Raw genomic sequence first — 27,433 nt, 5'->3', positions numbered from 1 at the left:
TTGCTAGCTGTGTGACCTTGGGAAAGTTAGCAAACCTCTCTGAGCCTTGGTCCTTCCTATGTAAAACAGGTATAATAATATCTAAACCTCATAAAGTCAATGAGAAGATATATCAACTTAGTGCAAAGGCACAGGTCAAAGCACAGAGAATGGAAGGTAAATATCACCAGCATCATTTCATCCCAACTTCTATAATAATCTTCTGTGGGGCATCCATTCACGTGTATTTACTGAGTGCCGAGTATGTACCAGCCACTGTCCCTGGCAGAAGTACCTGTCTATCACTAAGATCTGGAGACACCTGCTCTTATGAAACGCACATTCTAATAGAATGAAATAGACAAGCAACTTACCAACGACTCAAGCAAAACAGATAAGATGTGTCGCAGATATAATGCCAAGTATCTAATGTTTTATCCATCCATTTTATTTAATTTTTGATTCGAAATTTTATTATGTTTAAGTCTTTAATTTTATAATGGAGTTTAGTTGATTTACAATGTTGTGTTAGTTTTAGGTGTACCGCAAAGGGATTCAGTTACACATAGTCGCCCATTTCACAGATGAGGGAACTGAAGCTGGAAGAGGTTCTTTAAGTAGGCTGAAGGGCCAGGCCAGGCCAGCCCCAGAGAGTTGGGAAAGTGAGAAGGGGAACTGGAGCAGGGCTGGGTGCCCGGGTGACAGGGGAGAGGGCTGTTTCTGCCTCCTCCTGCCCCTCCTGTTTTAGAGATGACCCTCCTCCCCAGAACACCTGCCATCCAGGTAGGAAAGGGTCTGCTATCGGACAAATTCCTTATTCAAGGGGCTGCTCAGTGGGCCTTCCCTGGCAGATGAGTCCTGACTTCTAGACAAAGGAGCTCCCCTTTATCCTCAAACGACCCATGAAACAGAACCAGCAGAAGGTGGTTCTGGGAGACCCGACGGACCACAGTAGTTCAGGCCACTAGATGGCTCTTTCTGTGAACTTTACAGAGTGCAAACTGCTAGCTGCACCAAGGTTCTGAAGACAGGCTGCCTTCTCTCTGGATGGGGCTCTAAGAAGTTTTTCTCAGTCCTCAGCCTCTTGGGGGCCCTCCAGGGTCTGCCCCAGCCTCCTGGCTCCTTATTGCCCCAGGGCAGGTCACTTTCCTTTCCCTCAGGCACTATACCCATTAAGATTTTTTCACACAAGATGAGTTTGAGGCAGCAAGACAGGGAGGGACTTCCATGCTGACTACTAAATCCCAGCTAGATGCCCAAGTCATTGCAAATCCCCCAATAAAGCAGGCCCTGCTCACCTCCCAGTGTCCTGCTCTGTTCTACCGCCTGCCTCGTCCCCTCCCAGCTGTCACTCGCTACCTGGGAGATCACCTACACCTTATCCCTCAGCTAACTTTCACACTGATTTTTTTTTTTTCTTTTTTGCTTGCACCTCGTGGCATGGGGGATTAAGATCCCCGACCAGGGTTTAAATCCATGCCCCCCGCAGTGGAAGCTAACCACCAGACCCCCAGGGCAGTCCCTACACTGGTCTCTGAGACATTAGCATCCACACGTGACCTAAGAGCAAACTGAGGCCCAGAGAGGAGGTCACATGACTCAGTGTCACACGGGCAGGAAGGGATCAAACCCAGGTTGGTCTGATTCCAATGCTTGTGCTCTTAACCTCCCAACCTTATCTCTCAAGCATCCTAAGTGCCCGAACTTGGACCAGGCCAACTGTGAACTCCAACCGTGGCTGGATCTCGAGAAGAGAACAGAATATTGTCTGTTGAACCCTCACTCCCACAGTTGACAGCGGGAGAATCCAAGCTGACACAGGGTGTTCAGGGTTTCACGATGCAGTCCCTTCCCCCGCAATGCACCTTTCATCACTGCTGCTTGGGCAGCATTTTTCATGCCGTCTCCTATTGAATGTTCCCAACAGCCTTACATGGAGAAGGGAATGGCAACCCACTCCAGTATTCTTGTCTGGAGAATCCCATGGACAGAGGAGCCTGAGGCTATAGTCTATGGGGTCACAAAGTGTTGGACACGACTGAGCGGCTAAACAACGACAACAGCAACAGCCTTACAGCAGGCAGTGCTGCCCAGCTGTACTCGAGGCCAGGGCCTCAGGTACTGAAGCAGAATACCTGGGTCTCTGCATCATTTCAAAATGCTGTGCTTCGGGGCAGGCTTCCCAGCTGTGACCACTCACAGAATCAGTACGAGGATGAAACAAGTCACTGCTGGGAAAGTACATAGGATGGAGCTGAAAACACAGATCATCACTGGGAATGACACTCCTGTTAGTCGGAGGATATCCTTTTTGACAAATGAGTAAACAGGCTCCGAGAGGTAAAGGCACTTGTTCATGGCCACAGAGACTGGGGAGTTAAACCACAGTGCCTGCCACCGGGTGGCTTCCTAGATGAACCCAGCTACCAAAGCGGGTTCGATCCCTGGGTCAGGAAGACCCCCTGGAGGAGGGCGTGGCAACTCACTCCAGTATTCTTGCCTGGAGAATCCCGTGGACAGAGGAGCCTGGCGGGCTACAGTCCACAGGGTCACAGAGAGTCGGACACAACTGAGCGACTAAGCAGAGCACAGCACATACAGGAAAAGAGCTGGCAGTTTCTCCCCGGACTGCCACGCCTGCAATTTCAGATCCACCCCAGGCTCACTCTCCATGCAGAAAATGGCTCAAGGGGTCACTTCCTGGCAGTGTCCAGTTTCATCCACCAGGGAGATACTGACTGAGTTGGTATGAGCTGAAGCCAGAGGACCAGAACTTTTCAAATATCCCAAGTGATCCCGATGTGTAGCCAGAGGTGCTGACGCCCAACTCAGTCCTCTCCAGCTTCAGGTCATGTTGTGAATCAGGTGCCCTGGCACTCTCTGGACCCTGTTCACCATCACTCTGCAAACTGGGGGTGCTGGGCTAGGACAGTATGTTCTAACACCTTCCCCATTTACTTATTGATTTTAATTGGCTACTATTTAAATGTCTACACGTATACTGTGAAAAGCTGATCACCAGAAAAAGTGAAAGTGAACGCTCAGTCCATCTCTTTGGGACCTCATGGACTATACATGGACTATTCCAGGCTAGAATACTGGAGTGGGTAGCCTTTCCCTTCTCCAGGGGTTCTTCCCAACCTAGGGATCAAACCCAGGTCTCCCACACTGCAGGCAGATTCCTTACCAGCTGAGCCACAGGGAAGCCCAAGAATACTGGAGGGGGTAGCCTCTCCCTTCTCCAGCCGATCTTCCAGACCCAGGAATTGAACCAGGGTTTCCTGCACTGCAGGTGGATTCTTTACCAACTGAGCTATGAGGGAGTTCCTAAAAATCTGAACACAAGGAAAAGAAAACAATGGTATGCCATCCTGGGGTAGATCAAGTCGACTGCTTAAGGCTAGGAGCCCAGGGCTCACTCTGTTGTAAAGGGAGGTGTGCAAGGGTTAGGTGCTAAAATCACGCTATCACCAAGCTGAGACGTTCTCCTTGGTGTCATCACACAGACTTAAGGACTGTGGAAAAGGCATTCACTTTCTCCCTGGATGAATCAAGTTTGTTTAAGCCCATGGAGTATCCCAAATCATCCTGGAAGGACACACCTATCTTGGAAACACATGGGACCAGTCGGTTCCTTAGGGTTTCCTAGGCGGCGCTAATGGTAAAGAATCTACCTGCCAGTGCAGGCAAGGTAAGAGATGTGGATTGGATTCCTGGGTCGAGAAGACCCCTCTGGAGAAAGGAATGGCAACCCACTGCAGTATTCTTGCCTGGAGAACCCCCGTGGACAGAGGAGCCTACAGCCCATAGGGTTGCAAAGAGTTGGACACGACTGAAACAATTTATCCCACAGTCAGTTCCTTATCACACGGACGCTCTAGGATTCTAGGGTCTATGGGCCCTACCAGAAATCTTAGGAAAGGGAGTGAAGTTCCCCCCACCGCCCCCTGCCAAGTTCCCAAGTGTAGGGATGGATCAGGACTGGCTTCAGTAACTCCTCCTCCCTAATCAGGCTGTCCCCCTGCCCACAGCTGTTTGAGGTCACTTTCTGCTTCCCAGGAACAACAGCGGCAATGAGCCGCACTTAACATGCCAGGAGTCCTTCTAAGCACCTTGCATGGACTAACTTGCTTGAACCTCACAGCAGCCCTTGGAGGCCAGCAGAGTTGGCATTCCCATTTTCTAGGCCATGAAACTGAGGCACAGGGAGGTGAAGTGGCTTGCTGAAGACTCACCCCAGCCTGAAAGGAGCAACTGATCACCACACTGCAGCCCCTCCCCTAAGGGCCAGGGGCTACCCGCTGTCCTGTCTTAATCCCTCTACAGCTGTGGCTGCTTCACGGGAGCCAGGGGAGAAAAAGAGGAAAAACGTTTTTAGAAATTATTTCCGACAGGCGACCAGATACTAAAATAACAACATTTGGTTTGTCTTGCTAGCTGGAGGCAAGAATCAGCTCAGGTGGGAGGAGGCAGCTGCAGGCGAAGCACAGGAGAGGCTGCCTGGCCCTGAGTGGGCCCAGCTCTGCGAGGGGCACGGGCACCTCCCATTCCCCCCATGGAACGATGCTCTGGGAGCCTCCAGCTTGGAGCTCTCCAAGGAGGATGGCGAGTGATAAGGCACTGCATCCTTAAGGGTGTCCGTGGCACAGTGGAAACTCCCAGGGGGCTGAAAGACCATGCTGTAGGCGACCCTTTTTAAGTCAAGTTGTAAAACTGCAGAAAAAGGGATGAGTAACACAGGTGGGGGTGGGCATAAACATTCTTACTGAAAGCAAGAATTAGGATTTACTGCACACTTTACTGTGGGGCTTCCCAGGTGGCTCAGTGGTGAAGAATCCACCTGTCAATGCAGGAGACTTGGGTTCAATCCCTGGGTCAGGAAGATCCCCTGGAGAAGGAAATGGCAACCCACTCCCGTATTCCTGCCTGGAAAGTCCCGTGGACAGAGAAGACTGGCAGGCTGCAGTCCGTGGGGTCGCAAAGAGCTGGACACGACTGGGCGCCTGGGCATGCACCCACTTACTCTATGCCCCTACCCTCTGCTCCATTGCAAGGGATTTAGGTCATGATGTCATTTCACCCTCACAATGATCCTCACATGTAGCTACCACTATTGCTAAACCCATCTAACAGGTATAGACATGGCATGTCACCCGCCCAGGGCCACACAGCTAATAAGCAGCTGATCTACAGTATGAACTCCAGAGCCCATTGTCTCCCAACTTCTTGCCTTCCATGCATTTCTCCACGTTTCCAAAACACCCAGGATGTGCCTGGTCCTGTGTGAGTGAATCGAAGTGAACGGGCATGATCTCCCATCCTGACCTGGAAGGAAAAAGGAGCGGCCGTGGAGAGCTGACAGGCTGGCACGTCTGGAGGCGAAGCCAAGCCAACGGGAGCAGATGGAACCCGGGCGGCAGATGTTAATGCAGTTTGCTTTTTCCATATGCTTTTCTGTTTAGCTGTAATAAGTGAATTGTTCTTTAATATCTGTCAAGAGCTTAAACTCTGAAGACCAGTGGCAGACACAGTCACTCAGAAGGACACAAAGGAAGGTGGGGGGCCGTCCCCTCACATCAGAGAAGAAGGACGCAGAGCATCAGGGAAGAGGCCACATGCTGTGTGGTCCAGGCTGTGTATTCCCACACGCACACACACACACACACACACACACATGCACGCTGCTGGCTTTCCCTGACAGCCAGGTTCTCAGTGGACATTCTAGTCTTTCAAAGTCCATGTCAATGTCCTTCATACTCAGCAGTGAGAGTCAAGTTCAGTTTCAGATTTTCCCTTTGGGAAAAAAAGAAAAAGGTTCCAGTTTGAAAAGATGTAAATGGCTCAAGCCATATATCCACATGGGACTTTCAAAGCAACCACAGCTCATCTTCTGGATAAAGGAAAGCAAGGACAGTCTGGCTTCTGGGCTTTCTCAGGGTCAGACACACAGCCCCAGCACCACCATCCCAAGGTGGGTGTGGTTCGATGGTGGTGCCTGTGGCCAGTATTTTTCCACTGATGTTTCCATTTGAAAATCACTTTAACTTTCAGACAGAGTCTCACCAACTTCACTGTCTTTGAAGGAGCCGGCTGTGATTCTGTCAACAGCAAGAAGACTCCCTGCACTCTTCAGCCAAAGAAGGAGTATAGAGGGAATGGCCTCCTGTCTTTGCAATTCCAGATCAACACAGAGCAGGGGTTAATCTCAGCATCACCCGTTACGTGATGGCGATCTTAGGTGAGTTACTTCTAACATCTCCAAGTCTCAGTTTCCTCATCTGTAAAATGGGAGGAAACAGCACTGACCTCAATAGGCTTGTTGTGAAGATCAGATGAGAAAATGTAGGTGAAGCGCTTAACCTGGCGACAGGAACATGGCATGCACTCAACGAGTCAGTTCAGTTCAGTTGCTCAGTCGTGTCTGACTCTTTGTGACCCCATGAATCGCAGCATGCCAGGCCTCCCTGTCCATCACCAACTCCCAGAGTTCACTCAGATTCACGTCCATCGAGTCAGTGATGCCATCCAGCCATCTCATCCTCGCTCGTCCCCTTCTCCTCCTGCCCCCAATCCCTCCCAGCATCAGAGTCTTTCCCAATGAGTCAACTCTTCGCATGAGATGGCCAAAGTACTGGAGTTTCAGCTTTAGCATCATTCCTTCCAAAGAAATCCCAGGGTTGATCTCCTTCAGAATGGACTGGTTGGATCTCCTTGCAGTCCAAGGGACTCTCAAGAGTCTTCTCCAACACCACAGTTCAAAAGCATCAATTCTTTGGTGCTCAGCCTTCTTCACAGTCCAACTCTCACATCCATACATGACCACAAGAAAAACCATAGCCTTGACTAGATGGACCTTAGTCGGTAAAGTAATGTCTCTGCTTTTGAATATACTGTCTAGGTTGGTCATGACTTTTCTTCCAAGGAGTAAGAGTCTTTTAATTTCATGGCTGCAGTCACCATCTGCAGTGATTTTGGAGACCCCAAAAATAAAGTCTGACACTGTTTCCGCTGTTTCCCCATCTATTTCCTATTTATTATTCCTATTATTAGTGTTTTTATTCTATCCATTGTTACTGCTACTTTTTATTCATTCATCCATCCCTCCAATACAGGAGCACCTTCCAGGCAAAACCTATTGTCCTGGGTGCTGGGTAGTGAATGAAATAGATCCATGGAACTTATGTTCTACAGTCAGAGAGGCAACAGAGCAACAAACGGTTGTGAAATGTGACATAATATGGGGCCGAGTCCTTTAAAGGAAGACAGAGCAGGAGAGAGGCGGGGGGAGGCAGAGATGCAGGCAGAGAATGGGGGAGTGGGGACAGAGGTACCCTTCACCAAGTCCAGGATGATGAGAACACATTTCCTGGGCGCTGCTCGGGCCTCTCCCTGACTCCATTATGTTGTCAGGGATGGCTGGGGATAGGTACAAGTAAATCCAGAAGTGATGGGAATTTATTTAATAGTGTTCAGCTGCAAGGTTGGGTGACCATAATCACCCAGCACCCCAGTGTGATCTCCTGCCAGTAAATGGGTCTAAATATCAATTTTAGTGAGCCTCAGGTACCAGGGTAGAGCTGATTAACTCGAAGCCCTCCAGAAGCCCTGACTACCTGTCCTGGACCGAGTGCATCTGACTGACCTGCTCTCAGGAGGTCCCTGGAGACATCCTTCCGGCGACTCAGCGGCAGAATTAATAACTTAGGTGTTTCCCCCCAGTTCTGGGGCTCTGATCCCTGGTAACCTCGGGCAGCCCCTGCCCACAGCGGTCTCAGAGTAGGAGGCGCCCACCTGTTGGAATGCAGTGCGCACTGCGTGTTCATGCCCAGAGTAAGAGTCAGCATTCAAGTCCGGCTGCGCGTTTCCCCACTGCCTGGAAGGGCTGCTCTCCGCAGCTGCCTGGGCTGAGAATGCGGTTCACCCACAAGCTGCCATTCCAAGGACTCCTGCTTCCCGTCTCCCTTCTGTTTTACAGCCGTGCGCGCCCAGATGTGCTCCTTTCCCTCTGCGCCTACAGAACTCTGTTCTTACCTCCACACTGCACTGGGGTTACTGCTTAGCAAGGATGTGCGTGCGTGCTCAGTTGCTTCAGGCACGTCCAGCTCTTTGTGACCCCATGGACTGTAGCTTGCCAGGCTCCTCGGTCCGTAGTAGGCTCCAGGCAAGAATACTGGAGTGGGTTGTCATGCCCTCCTCCAGGAGATCTTCCTGACCCAGGGATCGAACCTGCATCTCTTACATCTCCAGTATTGGCAGGTGGATTCTTTACCACTAAGCCACCTGGGAAGCCCAGCACAGGTATAGCCTCTATCTAAATACATCCTTCTGAGGAGTAGAACTCACTCATGTTTGTAACTCCCAAGAGTCTAGCTGCAAATCTGGTGTGTGTGTGTGTGTGTGTGTGTGTGTGTGTGTGTGTGTGTGCCTGCACACATGTATACCAGTTATGCCAAGAATAACACCAGCAGCAGCTAATGTTTGAAGCTGTAGCGGGCCTCTTCATGCACGCTAGACACCCGACTAACAGTAAACCTGCAACTTCTTATTATTCCCGTTTTATAGACAAAGAAACTGAGGCTTAAGATGGCTAAGAAACTTGCCAAAGATCACACAGCTAGTATTTGGTAGGACTGGGGAAATGAGCCAGGCTCGCCGAAGCCTGTAAATTGAGCCCCTTCAGCTCCACCCTTACTTGAAACGGTGGACAGAGAGCGGGTTATAAGTGTGTAGTAGTGGGTGGTACTGCCTAGATCACTAGGAAAGAGGATGGCAAGCGGAAAGACAGAACTACTATTTCAAAGAATCTCTTCCTAGTCTTGGCGGAACAGTGGAAATGCGCATCGGCTTGCCAACATACAAACCACTCACCCTCGATATCCACGGCTGCTTATTCATGGCAAATTCACCAGCTCAGACTGATCCGTCATCCACATGGACCCTCGGTCATAACACCATTAAAACGGCTTATCAGGCTGATACGTATGTGTGTATCGAACCAGCACTTTAAATATATTAACTCATTTAATCCTCAGCATGACCCATGGGAAGGTATTATTATTCTTATCACCTCATTTTAAAAGATGAATAAACTGAGACTGTTTAAATAACTTGCCCAAGGTTGTATAGTTAGCAAGTGACAGAACAGAATTTGAACTTGGGTCATCTGTCCTTTGAGCCACTAGGGGTAACCATTATTGATTGGGCCTTTCTACTATTCTAAGTATTTTACAAACATTTGTGTAAAAAACAAACTAATAATTCTGGCACTATTGTCACCTCTGTTTTATAGATTAGGGAACTGAGATTCAGAGAGGTTGAACTCTTCCAGTGCTACCCAGCCCACGTCACTGCATGCTCAAACTGCAGCTTTTTGAAAATTACGAACTGGACTTGTCTCTTACTTGGGGCAACTGGAGCGCTGAGTCTACGAGCATGCCTTGCTGACTAAAGAGCAATCTGAATTTTAGCTCCGACTCGCTCCCTTGCGCAGTGTACCCCCTGGACAACTATACACAGAAGCCCTGACCCAGCAGGTAAAAGGAAGACCTGAGATTCCAACCCAGGCCCAACGTGCGTTTGGCTTTTAACCACTATAGATGCGCCATCATCCACCTCAGACATTACACCCTTCTTTTCTAACCCAGTTCTACATTCAATTTCATCTAAGGCTTCTCAGAAAATGCCCAGTTCAGTACCCCTAAATGGGCAAAAGCTCAGTCAAGGTGTAGTGGTCGGGACAGGTCCTTCCAGAACAGATCCCTTTCACCCCCAAGGGTTGTGATCCTTCATCACAGCCTCGGAGAGACTCTGGGCTCACAAATGGTGACGTTCCGCTGTGAGACAACTGTTGAGAATCTTCGCAGCACCATGGTGGCACTCTCTCCCCATCCCAATCAGGCAGCCTCTCTGCACAGTGACCCTTCCTGATCTACACTGTCAGGCTGCAATTTAGCCATTCCCAGAACTCCGCTATGCTCAAGGCTCCTGCAGCCAAAGGCACTCGCTGCTGGGGAGCACCCCCAGGGCCCTCGACTCCGAGCAGATGTCACTTTGCATTAAAGGCTCACTGGGCTGGACTCTCTGCTAAATGTCCCTGAGAGAGAAGCCAAGTGAGGAAGAGGAAGAGGGTAAGAGAGAGAAAAAGAGGAATAAGAGGAGGAGGGGGAAAAAGGGTGGGGAGAGAGGCACTGGGCATCTGAAGAAGAAAAACAGACACCAACTCTGTCTAGAAGGGAGAGGCTCGTGGTAGACACAATAACAAGAGCTCGTGTTTATCAACCAGAGTAACAAATTTCGCCTTGGAATACGGAATGAAGCAGGGCAAAGACTAATAGAGTTTTGCCAAGATAATGCACTGGTCATAGCAAACACCCTCTTCCAACAACACAAGAGAAGACTCTACACATGGACATCACCAGATGGTTAACACTGAAGTCAGACTGATTATATTCTCTGCAGCAAAAGATGGGGGAGCTCTATACAGTCAACAAAAACAAGACTGGGAGCTGTTTGTGGCTCAGATCATGAACTCCTTATTACCAAATTCAGACTCAAATTGAAGAAAGCAGGGAAAACGGCTAGACCATTCAGGTATGACCTAAATCAAATCCCTTATGATTATACAGTGGAAGTGAGAAATAGGTTTAAGGGCCTAGATCTGATAGATAGAGTGCTTGATGAACTATGGAATGAGGTTCGTGACATTGTACAGGAGACAGGGATCAAGACCATCCCCATGGAAAAGAAATGCAAAAAAGCAAAATGGCTGTCTGGGGAGGCCTTAGAAATAGCTGTGAAAAGAAGAGAAGCGAAAAGCAAAGGAGAAAAGGAAAGATATAAGCATCTGAATGCAGAGTTCCAAAGAATAGTAAGAAGAGATAAGAAAGCCTTCTTCAGAGATCAATGCAAAGAAATAGAGGAAAATAACAGAGTGGGAAAGACTAGAGATCTCTTCAAGAAAATTAGAGATATCAAGGGAACGTTTCATGCAAAGATGGGCTCAGTAAAGGACAGAAATGGTATGGACCCAACAGAAGCAGAAGATATTAAGAAGATATGGCAAGAATACACAGAAGAACTGTACAAAAAGGATCCTCGCGACCTGGATAATCATGATGGTGTGATCACTCATCTAGAAGCAGACATCCTGGAATGTGAAGTCAAGGGGGCCTTAGGAAGCATCACTATGAACAAAGCTAGTAGAGGTGATGGAATTCCAGGTGAGTTATTTCAAATCCTGAAAGATGATGCTGTGAAAGTGCTGCACTCAATATGCCAGCAAATTTGGAAAACTCAGCAGTGGCCAGAGGACTGGAAAAGGTCAGTTTTCATTCCAATCCCAAAGAAAGGCAATGCCAAAGGATGCTCAAACTACCGCACAATTGCACTCATCTCACATGCTAGTAAAGTAATGCTCAAAATTCTTCAAGCCAGCCTTCAGCAGTACGTGAATCGTGAACTTCCTGATGTTCAAGCTTGTTTTAGAAAAGGCAGAGATCAAATTGCCAACATCCGCTGGATCATGGAAAAGCAAGAGAGTTCCAGAAAAACATCTACTTCTGCTTTATTGACTATGCCAAAGCCTTTGACTGTGTGGATCACAATCAACCATGGAAAATTCTGAAAGAGATGGGAATACAGACCACCTGACCTGCCTCTTGAGAAATCTGTATGCAGGTCAGGAAGCAACAGTTCAAACTGGACATGGAACAACAGACTGGTTCCAAGTCAGAAAAGGAGTACATCAAGGCTGTATATTGTCACCCTGCTTATTTAACTTCTATGCAGAGTACATCATGAGAAACGCTGGACTGGAAAATACACAAGCTGGAATCAAGATTGCCGGGAGACATATCAATAACCTCAGATAATGCAGATGACACCACCCTTACGGCAGAAAGTGAAGAGGAACTAAAAAACCTCTTGATGAAAGTGAAAGAGGGAAGCGAAAAAGTTGGCCTAAAGCTCAACATTCAGAAAACGAAGATCATGGCATCCGGTACCATCACTTCATGGGAAATAGATGGAGAAACAGTGGAAACAGTGTCAGACTTTATTTTGGGGTGCTCAAAAATCACTGCAGATGGTGATTACAGCCATGAAATTAAAAGACGCTTACTCCTTGGAAGAAAAGTTATGGCCAACATAGATAGCATATTGAAAAGCAGAGATATTACTTTGCCGACTAAGGTCCATCTAGTCAAGGCTATGGTTTTTCCAGTAGTCATGTATGGATGTGAGAGTTGGACTGTGAAGAAGGCTGAGCGCCGAAGAATTGATGCTTTTGAACTGTGGTGTTGGAGAAGACTCTTGAGAGTCCCTTGGACTGCAAGGAGATCCAACCAGTCCATTCTGAAGGAGATCAACCCTGGGATTTCTTTGGAAGGAATGATGCTAAAGCTGAAACTCCAGTACTTTGGCCACCTCATGTGAAGAGTTGACTCATTGGAAAAGACTCTGATGCTGGGAGGGATTGGGGGCAGGAGAAGAAGGGGATGAGCAAGGATGAGATGGCTGGATAACATCACTGACTCGATGGACATGAGTCTGAGTGAACTCCGGGAGTTGGTGATGGACAGGGAAGCCTGGCGTGCTGCGATTCATGGGGTCGCAAACAGTTGGACGACTGAGCGACTGAACTGAACTGAACTGAATAAAGATGAACACGGAGTGAGACTTTAACAGGTGCTGAGCACTGTATTTAGAACACTTGTTCAATAGTGGTCCTGCAGTAGTTACCTGCCCCTCCTCAACATAAGCTGATGCTCTGCCCAAGCAGAGGGGCCACGAGATACACTGATCACAACCACATTCCTCGGAGTACAACCCTGGGGTGCAGCCTCACTTATGCAGCAGCTGGGATTTCCTACCTGCCTCCTACATGCCAGTCATGGTCAGGATTCTTTCGTTCCCAACGGGGCTTGTCTGACTAGGTGTAGACCCACTGAGCCGGCGGCCCCGAGCCACGGTCTGCCATATCCCCACCCTGGGCAATGTGATTTCGCATCTCTTCTGTCACAGGTGGACTCAGCTTCCCCACATTTTGAATATGGGCTGCCTGGTAATGTGACGTGCTTTGGCCAAATGAATGTGGAAGTGACCGCAATGTGGTTGTAAGTCTGGCTTCAGGAAGCCCTGCATACTTCCACTCTCTCTCTTGGAACCCTGTAACTGCCACGTGGACAGGCTCCTCTGCTGCGGGATGAGAGACCACGTGGAGTAGAGTCCACATGTGGCTGCTGAGTCAGTCATAAAGCAGTCCCTGGCCAGCTGATCCCTAGACCTGACAGCCCACCAAGATCACAGGAGCCACAGCTGAGACCAGAAGAACCATCCCACTGACCCAAAGACCTGGAAGCAAAACTAATAACAGAAACACTGCTTTACAGTACTGAGTTTGGGTCGCTTTGTTAAATCACCCCAATGGTATAATAAGTGTTATACACAGAAACAGACTTGGAGACATGTTGTTACTTTTTAAAGTCACACTGCTAATAAAGTGAGTGAAATGAAGTGAAGTTGCTCAGTCGTGTTCAACTCTTTGTGACCCCATGGATCATAACTTACCAGGCTTCTCTGTCCAAGGGATTTTCCAGGCAAGAGTACTGGAGTGGGTTGCCATTTCCTTCTCCGGGGGATCTTCCTGACCCAGGGATTGAACCCGGGTCTCCTGCATTGCAGGCAGACGCTTTACCGTCTGAGCCACTGGGGAAGACTTAATAAGTGAGGGAGCAGGGATTCTGCCCGATTGCCAGCATTTTCATCCATGATGACCTAAACAAGGAGTCAACAATCTATTTCTGTAAAGGGCCAGCTAATAACTGTTTTAGGCTTTGTAGGCCATATAGCTTCTGTGGCAGCTATTCAACTCTGCCCTTGTAGAGCCAAAGTAATCACAGTCTATACGTAAACAACTGGGCGTGACTGTGTTCCAACAGAACTTTATTCACAAAAAAATCACAGGGGGCAAGATTTGGGCCATGAGCTGTAGATCACTTTCCTACACCATCACTGTCTGCACCAGCCTTTCTTCCCTTCCCTTTCTCTATGATCTCACTTTTTTCTTTCTCTAGCATTTCCATGTGAAACCTCTCATTACATTCCGCCATCTTGATATTCTGCTCCACGGCATGTGACAACTAACTCTAAACTCTGTGGCTTTGTTTTCCCAGCATGTGTGTAACTCCACTCCCTAATTTTGCAAATCTCTGTCATTTCCAAAAATCAGTTTGACTGATATGTTTTCCTAATGTTAGGTTGATAGCTCTCTGGATTCCCCAGGTATGGGAACTTTAAAAAGTTATGATTATATTCTAAATCCAAGACCCAACATCATCGCTGTGACAGTTGGGAATGCAAATTACTCCTGTTCAGAACATTTAAAGAAAAAGTTTCAGTTCTGTAGCTGTAGAAATTTGACTCACTCCAAAAAAAAAAAAAAAAAAAAAAAGCCATTCTCCCACTCCCTGCAAAAAAATCCAGAGTGATACAGAAGTAATTCTGAGAGCTTTTTCATCACTCCACATACCCGGTCTCTGGGGCAATCTCTCTCTAAGAAGCAGGCAAGGCATGTGATGATGACTTTTTGCAGAGATTGAAAATTGAGGTTGGAACAAATGAAACCCTGGTGATTTTCAGTTTTATGAATGTACATCTCATCCAGAAAATAAAATGTTATAATAGATTTCAGCTTTTCCACTTCTTTCTTGCCCTTTTCACTTCTTACTTGCCCTACTTAGAATACAAAATCTTGTTGGCAATTAAACTGAACTCCAAGCTTGGCTTTTCCCCCACATTAGGAAGAAAAAAAAAAAAAAAAAAGCAGACTTGAGAGTTTAACAAAGGAGCTCATCCAATTTAGAAGCTAAGAGCCACGTCTTGAAAATTTCATCCAAGGTTAGTCAGGGTTAGTGTCAAACTTTCCATAATTTTTAACAACCTTCTAAGTAGAAATAAAGATGTCTATCTGGACTGACTTAAGTTTTAAAGTCTTAAAGCTAGGAAGGCAGAGGAAAACCCATCTCACTTTTCATTATGGTTAAATTCAGTTTTTAAGAACAGCGGGCCTTAGTGCCAGGACCTGGCAATGAGTGAGCTGTTTCTGCAGCCACCATTACCACGATGGCCAAGAGCAAAGAGGAAAGCTGTGCTTCCCAGGACAGAGTCCTTGACTGCGTGGAGCCGTGCATGCACTCCATGTCCAGAGGCCCCTTCTGTAATTGGAACACCCCAATCAGCCTGATCCACCTAATGAAGAGCCCAGATCTGGCCACAAGCACACACTTGTCAATGGCTCCTGACGACGTATGCTTGATCCCTGAGAGAAGCTGTGTTAACCACTTCTAACGTAATTATCTCCATTATACAGATGGAGAAACGAAGACCAATGCCCAAGGTCCACTGCTAGCAAGCGACAGAGCTGAGATTCACGGCCAGCTTGTTTCAGTTCAGAGTCTTCTCTTAATCGAGAGGAAACGACTGACCTAGCGATGGTCATATTTGTGTGGGCGGTGACAATGTCCAGGTATTTGTCAACACCTCTGGATCTGCCACTAAATCCCAGCCATCCTTGGGCCACCTGCCAACTGCCTTGTTTTAAAAAGGAGTTTCATTTGATGTATGGCATGTAAGACATGGGACCTATGAGGTCAGCAGGTAGGGGTAATTGTTTGCCATTATATTATAGAGATGTGGAAACTGAGGCCCAGGGAAGGGAAAAGCCCTGCCCACAGTCCCCAGTCCCTTAGTGACATTTTCAAGAAAGGACCACACATCCTGGACTTTCTGCCCAGAGTCGATAAACGGGTGCAGATCTGGCTTGGGGTTGGGGTTTCGGTGCCCACCTTGCACAACGTCTACATATTCCAAGGCCAGTGAGACCTCTGAGTGGTGCTTTCCTAGAGTTCTGAAGACCAAAATAAGCTTTGAGTCCTCACATTTGGAGTACACTGCGAAGAGGCGCAGAGGACAAAACATGCTTAAATAGAAGGCAAGTACACACAAAAGACAGAGCCGCAAACTGCATTTTAATCTCAATAGCTACTTACCCCTGCTCTTTCACGGTACAAAAAGCTTAAGCAAAACACACTGTTCCACTGACCAAAAATTACACAGACAAAGCACAGGAGGCAGGGGGAAGTAAGGAAGGGAATCAAGAAATAGGAAATTTAACTTGCCAACAGGAACTTGGTAAGCAACCAGAAAATTACCACAAGTCCTGGGCACTTGTGAGAGGTATGAATTCTGTCTCTGAGCTTCCTAGCAGACACTGCAAAGAGGGAAACAAAGCTAGTTATTTGCTTCTGTGTCAAACATGGGGTTCCTCATTTTTGCAAAAAAGGAAGACTGCCACCCCTCATTTTTCAGTGTTATCGACTCTGATTGTGTTGTGTTTTCCGTGTGTTAGTTTTGTCTTCACATCTGCTGAGCTGATTTGGAATGACTTGCTGCAGGGCTCTGCAGAAAAGCTTCTGAAATCAGACGAGTTGGCTGGTTTGCATGCCTGCATCCCTGGTACAGTCAAGTGTTTATTTACCGAGCATCACATGAGCAGACTGGAGATGAAGGAGAAGTCTAAAATCTCCTCGGGAGGAGACTGTGCCACCAGAATAGCAATCAGAAGTGAAGCAGAGAAATCGCTGACTTTAAAGTGGAAGCGAATGAGAAAACGCGTGTCTGGGCTGATATCATCTCCACTGGGCCACACAAATTTTCTAAAACCCTTTTCTGTACAAAGTGAGGCAGCTGGGGATAACGTAACCCACTCTCCACTTCTCTCTATGCCCTATCCCGTTCCTCTGGGGAGAGGATATAAGGCGTGTACAACTGCCCTTAGCCCCACGCACTGAGAGGGCCACGCGGGGCACTGCGTGTGAGAGGCAGGGACCAGCCTCTGGCACTCACTGCTCTGCTGGCTCCATGCGATGGAGCTGTAAACTGAGTCGGGCTCCTGGACCACAAGGGAGCATTCCAGGGCCAAGTTTCAGATCTGCAGCTGTGTGCAAAGGGGAACAGAGAATGCATGTCTGCCCCCAAGCCCTTAGTGGCAGAGCAGCCCTTTTAGGAGAACGCTGCCCTAGGACATGGGGAACCGGATTCCCTGTCTGCTCTCTAGCTGATGTCCGGAGATCCTGGGAAACAAGGAGGGAGGAGGGGTGGGCAGGACAGGGATCTGCCATCCCAACTTGAATGCCTTCAGACAGCTCCAGAAACCTCTGTTTAATGCTCAACAACTGCTCTTTAATCTCTCGTTCCCCTGACCTTAGAGCATCTCCCTAATGTAACCACCACTTAGCAAAGCCACCGTGGTCCCCTTAGGATAGTTGTACCAATTAAGTAATGCGACACTCGAGAGGTGGAAAGCTATGTATTTACTCCCAAATCAGAGGCTGGAGGGTTCTTACTTAAAGATTTTAAGTGCAAAAAGAATCTCTCTCTTAAGAGTAAACATTAGTGACCACTGTTTGCTATTCAGGAAGGCCATTATAAAGCAGCTGCAGGCAAGACACCCTGGAGACCTCAGCGTGGGTGGGAGGAGATGTCAGGACAGCTCCAACAAGAGGGGCTTGGGACCCTGGCTCCACCTCCTACTGCTCAAGCCTAGGGTGATCTTGAGCTGGTCACTTCATCTCTCTGCACCTCACCTCATCTGCAACATGGGAACAAAGATAGCCACCAACTGATGGAGAAAATTAACAGAAAGCAAATGTTCCAGCCAATGTCATTAGGAGTCCCCAAAGGAGTCTTGCGGTTGGATGCAAAAGCCTCTACCAGGGTCAGGGTGGTCCCCGAGCATGGGTTCCTCTGCCTGACGCAGCCTCTACACTTGCTTCTGTCCCATTCTTTATGGGTTGCTGACAAAGATAGGGGACAGAAGGGGAGGTTTCTGGAAAGGGGAGGTGGCTGGGCTGGGCCAGCCTGGCTGGTGTCCCTGATAGCTGAAGGTGCCGGTCGGATGACACGCACCTCAGAGGAGGCTGTCTCAAGGCCATGCTACGCTGGGGAGAAATGATGAGCTTGCTGGTCGACCTGACATGTCAGAAGACGTGTTACTGCTGGAAAGTACAAAATAAGCAGAGTGCAGGTAACTAAACACTATTTTTATCGCCTTTCTGACACTCTCAGGCCACAGACAAAAGCTGCTGCCTAAGGGAAGATGGCAGGGAAATGTTTATTCAGAGCGAGGGGCAGCCTGAATATCAATGAGGCCCACAGGAGGTTGGCTGCGGGGCCTTCCAGGGGACACGGCCTGGCCACAGCCACAGTCACGTGGGGAGGCCTGGGGAAGGGGGCAGGGAGAAAAGCCCCAAACTCAGCGCTGTCTCCTGCGGCCCTGGGGGAGGGCCCCGACTTCTATCTGCCCAGCCCACGTTCCATATTTCTGTGGCACTGGGGAACATGACCCTCTAGCTCTGGGCAAGTCCAATCTTCATGATGCCAGTTCTGAGTTCCTTTAGGGCAGGACCCTGATCTACATGTTCACCCTTCTCTTCCTGGTGTCCACATAATGCCTGATGTGTGTATACAGTAGGCACAGGAGAGCTATGTCACAAAAGAAGGACTTATCCAGGGGCTTGGGAGGCATCTGTGAAGAAAGCAGACAAAACTCTCGCCTTCATGGAACTTGATTCGAACATCAAGAGAACAGTAAATAATAACAGTAATAGTAATAATGAGTGGGGAGACAGCAGGAGAACAAGAGAGAGAGGAACTTCTTGGAAAGCTGGCTACAGTGACATGGAGGTGGCTAGGAGCTTCCCAAGTGAAAAAAGCAAAAATCAACGACAAAAGAACATGCTTAAAGGGGCATTAGGAGGCTGAGCAGGGGGCAACTTTTAAAAGAATGTTCAAGGCAGACTTTCAACAGAGAGGGTAGGATTTATGCAGAGGCTTAAAGGAGGTGAGTGAGCAGGCTGTATGGATATTTTGGGGAAAAACATTTCAGGAAGATGGAGCTGCAGTGCAAAGGCCCTGAGGTGACAGTGTGCCTGGTGTGGCTCACCCTGCCAGTGGGGACCAACAAGGAGGCCAGTGTGGATGGAATGGAGGAAGTAAAAGAATGAGAAGTAGAAGACTCTCTCAGAGCAAGGGGGTGGGGGTTAGACCCCAAAACGCCTTCAAGAACCCTGGTTCTCAATGGGGCAGTGTCAGCCCTCAAGGGATACCCAGCTAGAGGTATCTTCAGTTGACACAGCTGGGAGTGGCGGGTCCTGGCATCTAGTGGGTAGAGGCCAGGGAAGTTGCTAACCTCCTACATTGCCCAGGAAAAACAAGTGGAAGTGTTAGTCATTCAGAAGTGTCCAACTCTGCGATCCCATGGACTGTAGCCCACCAAGCTCCTCTGTCCATGCTGTCCAGGCTAAGAATACGGAAGTGGGCAGCCATTCCTTCCTCCAGAGGATCTTCCCAACCCAGAGATCAAACTCCAGGTCTCTCTCATTGAAGGCAGATTCTTCACTGTCGTAGCCTCCAGGGAAGACCCCCCGCCCCCCAACTCTGCACAGGACGGCTCAGCAGATACTATCCAGCCAGTACGTCACCCAGTGCAAATCTAGATCAGTGGAAGGACTTTGGTTTTAGTCCTGAGTGACTTGAGATTATTTGTTAAATGAATGAGCAACCCTACACCTGCACCGATGATAACACAAATCGTAAGTCGGAAGGTGTTTCATCTCCTTTAGAACCCTTTCTCCCATAAATAGAGTCAGAATGAAAGAAAGGGGACCTTTCTTCCTGCCAAAAGCACACAGTGGAACTCCTGGCTAGGAAATGTCCTACTTTATGTACAACCTAAAAGGAGGCCAGCTGTCTCTGGCCTGGTGACAACAGAAGGAACTTCTTGGAAAGCTGGCTGCAGTGACATGGAGGTGGCCAGGATCTTCCCAAGTGAAAAAAAGCAAAAATTAAAAACATGCTTGCCAGGACCCGGGGCTATGATGGGGGAGCCGGAGGAGAGCAGCTCAGCATTTGCTTTTCCCCACGAGAAGACTGAGGGCAGGGGCCTCACTAGTGATCTCTTGAATGTTTTCATCTCTGATTTTCAAATCCTGGCCAAACCACTTCCAAAAACTGACAGTCTTGCCTGGGTTTCATGTGAGTGATTAAAGCACGGAGGACTCAAGGCCCCATTCCTGCCTCTGTGTTTGTGAATAATCAAAGGCTAATTAGCCACGGCCCCATGGGAAGAGGAATTAGACGTGCAAGACATCTAAGACGCTCTGAAAATAAAACTGTGCAGTGGATCTGACATGAATGTCAGCGGGGATCACTGGGGATGAGGTCAGCTGGGGCCAGGAGCCCAGAGCCCGGGGCCAAATGGGGGTGGATTTTTCCAGGGCTGGGCTGACTCTTTAGCTCACACCAAAGATGGAGAAGGACAGATTAGTGGCCGCGGTCTGGCCTTCCTCGGTCAGCTCATGGATTAATCCCATCAAGGCAGTAAAAATCCAGAGGGGGCTTTGAGATGGGGAAGGGCAGAGGAAGGCTCTCCAGGCTAGAGTCAAACCACCAGGGTTCAAATCCTGGCTCCTTCACTTCTTGACTGTGTTAAATAGTCTAACCTCTTTGAGACTCAGTTTCCTCATCTGTGAAATGGAACCGAACAGCAATAACTGGGAATTACTCTTGGAAATCACTTTGACCAGGAAGGGAAAGAATGGAGAAGACAGAATCATATTTACTGATTCCAGGGTGCTGGATGCTGAACTAAATATTTAGACTTACCATCTTCTTGAATTCTCATAACAACCCAATGTGGTATAGGGTGTCCCATTAAAAATATTTATTTGGCTGTGCCAGGTCTTTTTTTTTTTTTTTTGAAATTTTAATTGGAAGATAATTACTTTACAGTACTGTGATGGTTTTTGCTATACATCAACGTGAACTGGCCATAGATATGCCGGTCTCAGTTGAGGCATGCTGGATCTTTTTAGTTGTGACATGCAAACTCTTAGTCACAGCATGTGGGATCAAGTTCCCTGACCAGGAATCAAACCCGGGCCCCCTGCACTGGGAGCTCAGAGTCTTAGTCATTGGACCACCAGGGAAGTCTCCGGTGTCTCATTTTAATAAGAGGATGCTGCAGTTTAGAGGGATGAAACCACCTCTTATCCAGGGAGTGGAATCCTCTTTTTCTCCATGTGTGAGTGACACCACCACATACAGAGCACATGGAACTTCCCATGTGTGCTCCCAGGCCAGGTCCTTGGAACACACCTGGCTCTCAGGTGTGAGCCTTGCTGCCAGCTATAAGCCTTGCTGCCAGCTATGAGCCTTACTGCTCTGTTTTACCGAGGAGGAAGCAGAAGCATGTCCATCCCTGCCGCACTTGCCAAAAATCTCCATCAGGGAAACAGAGCCCCCGAAGAAAAATTCAAACAAACACAAAACGTGTTTTGAGTCACACGACAGCCTCCTAAGGAAGGATGGCGTCTTACCTGGGGGTGAGGGAGTGGGCGGAGGTGCACTGTGTCCAGGTCAATACCAAGAAGTCTGGGCCCTGAGGTTCACCAGAGACTAAGCCACTGCACGTCACACATTGAGTCCATGTGTCACTTAAGCCTCACAGCGAGTCTGAAAGTAAGTGATCTCATTATTCCCATTTCACAGATGAGGCAGCTGAGGTTCAGGGAGATAAAGTAATTTAAGCCATACAGCTGGTAAATGGAGATGTTAGAAGTTAAACCAGCTTGACTGACATGACCCTGGAGGCCCCTCAAAGCGTGAAGACAGGAGTCAATTGTCCTGAAAAATTATTCTGTTAGCAACTGTCTGATTTGGGGAGTCAGCTCCCCCTGCTCTGGCCTCAGTCTTCATCCTATAGGGTAGAGGCTTGACTGAATATCCCTCAGCTCTGACCCCCTGTGATGCCCTTTGCAGACCTTAAAGTGGTGCTTCTCAAGGTAAATGCTATAACTGACCTCAGGGCCTTTGCACTTGCTGCTCTCAACACCTGGAAACAATCTCCCCCTAGATATCCTCATGGTTTACTCTTCAGGAAACTGCTCAGAAGACATCTCCAAGAAGCTCCCCTCAGTCGACAACAGGCATTTCCTATCCCTATTATTATGTTCCTTCCTGGGCCACTTATATCCTGGATGCTGTATATCTGCTTACTAGCTGTGTCCTCCAACCAGAATGCAGGCTACTTTATTGCTTATGTTCTATAAACACTCCCTAGTACCTCACAGGAATCAGGTAAACATTTGTTGCCTCTGCACCTCATGTGCTCCAGACAGAGTGAGAAAGCATGGTTAACCCCACCACCACGGTGGAATCCAGGGACACGCAATTGTCAGCCTGGCCGCCATGAACCCAAGTGAGTTGGAGAAGACAGTAGACAGCGCGGGAGTGGGGCCGCAGAACAGCTACAGCCAGGCTGCACAACCAAATAGGCTGGAGGGTTCTATTTGCACCAGACCCCATTCATGCCTTCCACCCTGCGCACCAGCTCTTCCTCGAGGAACGTAGAGAACAAACTGCTGCCCAACACCACTGGGTTCAATTAGCCCGATGATTTTAACAGTGCAGCAGACTTTAACCACAGCCCACACTGCTGCAGAGGGAGGCTGAAGGCAACTTCCAGGAGCTTCCAGTCCCCTTCCCATGGTTTTCTAACTTGAGATCATGGTAGCTAAGTTCAATTTAGTCTTGACTCAGCCACGGCAACTCGACCACTAAGGTCTAGGAGAAGTAGCTGTGATTTGCCCCCTGCAGACATGGAAGCAGGACCATTCTTGCTAGATCTCCCTGACTGCCAAGGCACAGCCCCATCCCTTATAAACGCAGACCAAGGGAGATGCAGCTCTTAGAGAAAGCTTCAAAAGGACCAGCAGCATGGCAAGGATGTTACTCTCCCCACAACCCGTGAGGCACCAAGACCCGGGAGAAGCTATGTGTCGCCTCCTTCCAAGCCCTCTTCAAAGCATGTACCCAGGCAGCAGGAATGAAAGCTGGCTGCCCAGGCTTTCTTTTAATGAGATGAGAGGTGAAGTTCAAAAATAACCGTGCAAAGCCTCGTAGGGAAATACCAGATGACACGAGGACAATCCGGTGACCAAATGCATAGAAGGTGGCAGGGGTGGAGGGGTGGGGAGCCCACGTCTAAATCAATAACCAGGTCAGGCAGGATGTGGGGGTCAAAACAGTAGCTTAGAAGCTAAGAAAGTGGTCCAATTGACCTTGGATGGCTCGGTAAGAATTTCAGCGGAGCTGTTTCCACACTCCCAACCAAAATGCTATCTTTGCGCAAGTGTGCAGTGATTCCGTGTCTAGGAATTTAACCTTCAGGGTTGCTTGCACTTAAGTAAAATGTCACACATGCAGGGAGGATTGTTACAGCCGAGTTTGTAATTGCAAGAGGCTGGAAATAACCCCAGCCCTCATCAGCTGTGGCCTGGATAAGTAACTTGGGCTATGCTGATGCAAATGGAACACCACGTGGCAATAGGAAGAATGAGGTGAGTCTACAGGAACTGAAACAGGGGAGTGACGAGGTACACAGATCAGTGAAAAAAGCAAGACACAGAACAGAGCTGCAATTACTTGGTACATGGCTCAAGGCACTCTAGCTATGGCTTGGGCCTGGCTGACTCTAAGACTGAATTCCAATTCTCTCTCTCCGGCTGTGGGACTTGGGGCAGGTTACTGTACCTCTCTGGGCCTCAGTTTCTTCCTCTGTCACTTGGCCTTGTTGAGAAGCAGCAGTATGTCTAAAACACGCATGCTCAAGGGGTGATATTATTCCCCCCACCCTGCCAACGGGCAAACACTGACTCAAAGGATGAGGTGGTGAAAAAAATCTTAGCTATTACAATGGTGTGTGGTCCTCCAAGGCTCAGCTCTACCTGATCAATCTTATCCCTTATTATTTAATTGCTCTCACTAGGGAGAATTTAAATTAAATTAAATTTTTCTTCCTGGGAGGGTGCTAATGAAAAAAAAAAGGTTGAGGAGCCCTGATCTAAAGCACTCAGCAGCATGAGGCAAATGGGAATGACATTTACCTTGCAACGTTGCTGTGAGGCTTGAACAAAGTGTGAGCTGCAGAAGCCACGCCAGGCTGTCTTTTCATCCAGATGGTGAATACTAATATCAATGCCCATTTCTCAGATGACAAGCGTGAGATCCAAAGAAGTGACAGGAGTAGGCCAAAGGTCAAGAGCAGAGCCAGAGGTGTTTACCTGGTCTCCCTGACTCAGAGCTTCCACTCAGTGCCTTAGGGGTGCACAGAGACCACAGAGCTCAGGTGTTCATGAAGCTGCCCTGAAATCTCAGTCTGGGGTTGCCTGGTCCACCCACACCCAGATACCCAGATGTGTTCCCTCCATCGAGCATCAGTGCAAGATGGCGAGTCCAGTCCAGGGATCGGGGTAGCAGACGGCCAGGAACTCCCAGCATGTCCACCATGAGGAAGCCTTAGAGCTGCTGTTCCTTTGCCCACACACTGGCCTCTTGTGAGTCCCAGCAGACACTTCCTACCAATCTGAGCACTGAGAACAGCTCTGCCTGCCATGAGCCACGATCTGCACCAGTTGTTTGGACACAGAGTGGTAGAAGGGAGTAGGTTTGCTTTCCCTGCCGGCTGATAGAAAGCCTGGAACCAAATCTCCAGTTCCGCTATAAGGGAGGTCTTCATGGCCTGCGTTTCACGGTCAGTTCTGACTCCACGTTAAGGCCCCAACCTCGTGTTTCCTTCCTTTGGTCTCATTTTAATCTACGCAATCTTCCTTTGTTTTAGCGACTGCCATACACCCTTCCCTAGAAAGGGAGCGGTGTGAAGAGATCAGTCAGTACACATAGAACTCCAAGAGGTTCCAGAAGAAGCCACCGCTGGCAGAAGAACTCATGGGACCATGTCGCCCAACTCCCTGGAGCCTTCTGAGGGAGGCTGGGAAGACGGGGGGCTGGTCCTTGAGCTTGGAGGGGTAAGGAGGAGAGGCAGGGTGGAGAGAAGGTCAGGGGAAGAGCAGAGAAGCATATGTATGGACAGGAAAAGGGAGCATTAGCCATGGGGTCTCAACAGACTGACAGCCCACAGCACCCTGGGTTCTTCATTCATTCATTCAAGACCTACCATTGCAAAGCGCTGTGTCCCCCGCACAGGATCCAGTGGTGAACTAAAAAAATGACAGGGTCCTTTGCCCTCATGAAGATTCCACTTCACTCAGAAATCAGCAGACTCTACCTGCTGGGCCCAGTCTGGCCTGCCAGCTGCTTTGTGTGAAGTTTTATTGGAACCCAGGCGCGCCTGGTCATTTACCTGTCGTCCACGACTGCTGGAGAGCGGCACAGCAGCACTGCGTAGTTGGGACAGCGGCCATCTGGCCCACAAAGCCCCCAGTGTTGACTATCTGGCTCCTTACAGAGAGTCTGCCCAGCCCACATTTCATTTGTGAGTACTTAAGAATGCTTAAACCAACGAAAATGAAATTCTGATGCCCTCTTGAGACCCCAGTATTCTCTTCTATTAAATTGGCACAGTAAGCATGCCATTGCAGGGATTCCACGGGAGAATGCATAGAAGCCCTCAGAAATAAGCCTAGAACACAGGCGCCCACCATACTGGTTTATTCTCCTTACTACTGATCACTACAAAGGCTGGGAGTAAGAAGAGGAACAATTTCACTCCAGCACGTCTTTAAAGTACGTTCAGCCTCTTCATGCTGATTCCAGGAATCAGTATGACTAGTTGGTCTAAGTAATAGAGGCATTTTTCCAGGATATTTCACTCTATTCTCTTGATTTTAAGATGAACATATTTTGTTCTCATTATTTTAACATTTCTGAAATTGAGGTTTATCTTGAAGTCACTGTGTACATATGATTTGTTAACTCATATTTGTTGAGGATCAGTGATGTAGCAGGCCTCAGGATATAAGAACAAACCATCTGTGTGAGCTACACATGTATATAAATATATGTGTATAAATGCTTTGGCCACCTGACGCAGAAAGCCGACTCATCGGAAAAGACCCTGATGCTTGGAAAGATTGAGGGCAGGAAGGGATGCGGGTGACAGAGAATGAGATGGTTGGATGGCATCACTGACCCAATGGACATGAGTTTGAACAAACTCTGGGAGATAGTGAAAGACAGGGAAGCCTGGTGTGCTGCAGTCCATGGGGTCACAAAGAGTTGGACACAACTTAGCAACCGAACAACAACAACAACGTGTATAAATGTGTGTTGTGCTTTGTTGCTCAGTTTTGTCCAACTCTTTGCAACCCTATGGACTGTGCCTACCAGGCTCCTCTCTTCATGGGATTCACCAGGCAAGAATACTAAAGTGGGTAGCCATGCCCTCCTCCAGGGGATGTCCCCAATCCTGGGATCGAACTCAGGTCTCCTGCATTGCGGGGTATGCCTATATATATATAGTCCATAAGACATAATGTCAGGTTTGCATGAAGTTTACATCGGAATGGGGGAAGCAGGCAGCATCAGCACATAGTAGGTCAGTTGCTAATAACAGCTACACAGAAAAACAAAGCAGAGAGGAGGGACAGAGGACAGTGGAAGTTTGTAGTTTGCAAGTGGTGCTGTGGGGATGGGTTCCCCGAGAAGGTGATCTGAGCCAGGAGAGGGAGTGAGCCTACCGGAACTTGGTGCAGGGCTCCAGGCAGAGGAAATGGCAGATGTAGGCTCAGACGCAGAGACGCACATCCTTAGCCGTATGTCTTTTTCCCCTCTCCCCTGACTAAAGCCGTTACTAAGGGCTTGTTCTCTGTGGGTTACGGAAGCCCTGTGTGGGTAGCACAGGTGCAGTGTGAAATAATGGACCCCGGATTTGGACCGGGAAGGAGAAAGCGCTCAGAGACTGTAACAAGTTTCATTTCAGCTGACTCCTGCTCTCAGCTCCTTTGAAACAGCTGACATGTGCTCTTGGCCCTAAACCTGCTGTAAATCTACATCCAAATGCATCACCTGCCAAAACCTAGTAAATCCGCAGGTTGAGGTTTGTTTTTTTTTTTTCCTCTCCCAAAAGTCCTGGGAACTGGATGGGTTGTCATTGAAGTTGTAGGACCAGTTAAGCGAGTCCCAGTTCCTTCTCTGCACCTGGCCAGTAAAACTGGGTGAGGAAGTGTCTGTTTCCACAGAGCACGCAGAGAGAAGTAAACCGAAGTGTGTACACGTTCCCCAACTTTGCAGCGGAGAGGAGAGGTGAGGTCGTGGCTCTGACCTTCTTCCGCAAGGATTCCTGGCAAACTCACCCAGGACAGAGCCACAAACCCAGAAAAGGCAGGGTCACGGCGTCTGGGTGGCTACGAGGTCCTGATCCCAAGCCCACGTGCACTTCCAGAGCCACACTTTCCAGTGTCAGCGGCAGGCACACCCAGTCACCCTGCGTGCTCCCCCATCGCACACGACTGACTCCGAAGTTCATCCAGTTCCTGGCATCAGGACCACCTGGTCATTTCTCAGACTGGGGTTCAAGTTCACATGTCCGATGTGAGTA

General features: G+C 48.6%; 1 protein-coding gene and 1 long non-coding RNA gene across 2 annotated transcripts in view; one reads left to right on the top strand and one right to left on the bottom strand.

Moving 5' to 3' along the window:
• The window catches only part of XYLT1 (xylosyltransferase 1), a 349,663-nt gene that overhangs the window by 172,974 nt on the left and 149,256 nt on the right, over window positions 1-27,433 (bottom strand). The window lies entirely within an intron of this gene.
• The window catches only part of LOC132658544 (uncharacterized), a 34,260-nt gene continuing 23,147 nt past the window's right edge, over window positions 16,321-27,433 (top strand). Inside the window, exon 1 of the long non-coding RNA XR_009598344.1 lies at window positions 16,321-27,426. This is a non-coding gene — a long non-coding RNA (uncharacterized LOC132658544). The remainder of the gene's footprint in view (window positions 27,427-27,433) is intronic.

This window comes from Ovis aries, chromosome 24 (assembly GCF_016772045.2).
Source record: "Ovis aries strain OAR_USU_Benz2616 breed Rambouillet chromosome 24, ARS-UI_Ramb_v3.0, whole genome shotgun sequence".
NCBI classification, from domain to species: Eukaryota; Metazoa; Chordata; class Mammalia; order Artiodactyla; family Bovidae; genus Ovis; species Ovis aries.
The sequence above is the reverse complement of the archived record's forward strand: the minus strand, read 5'-3'. Positions and strand labels throughout refer to the sequence as shown.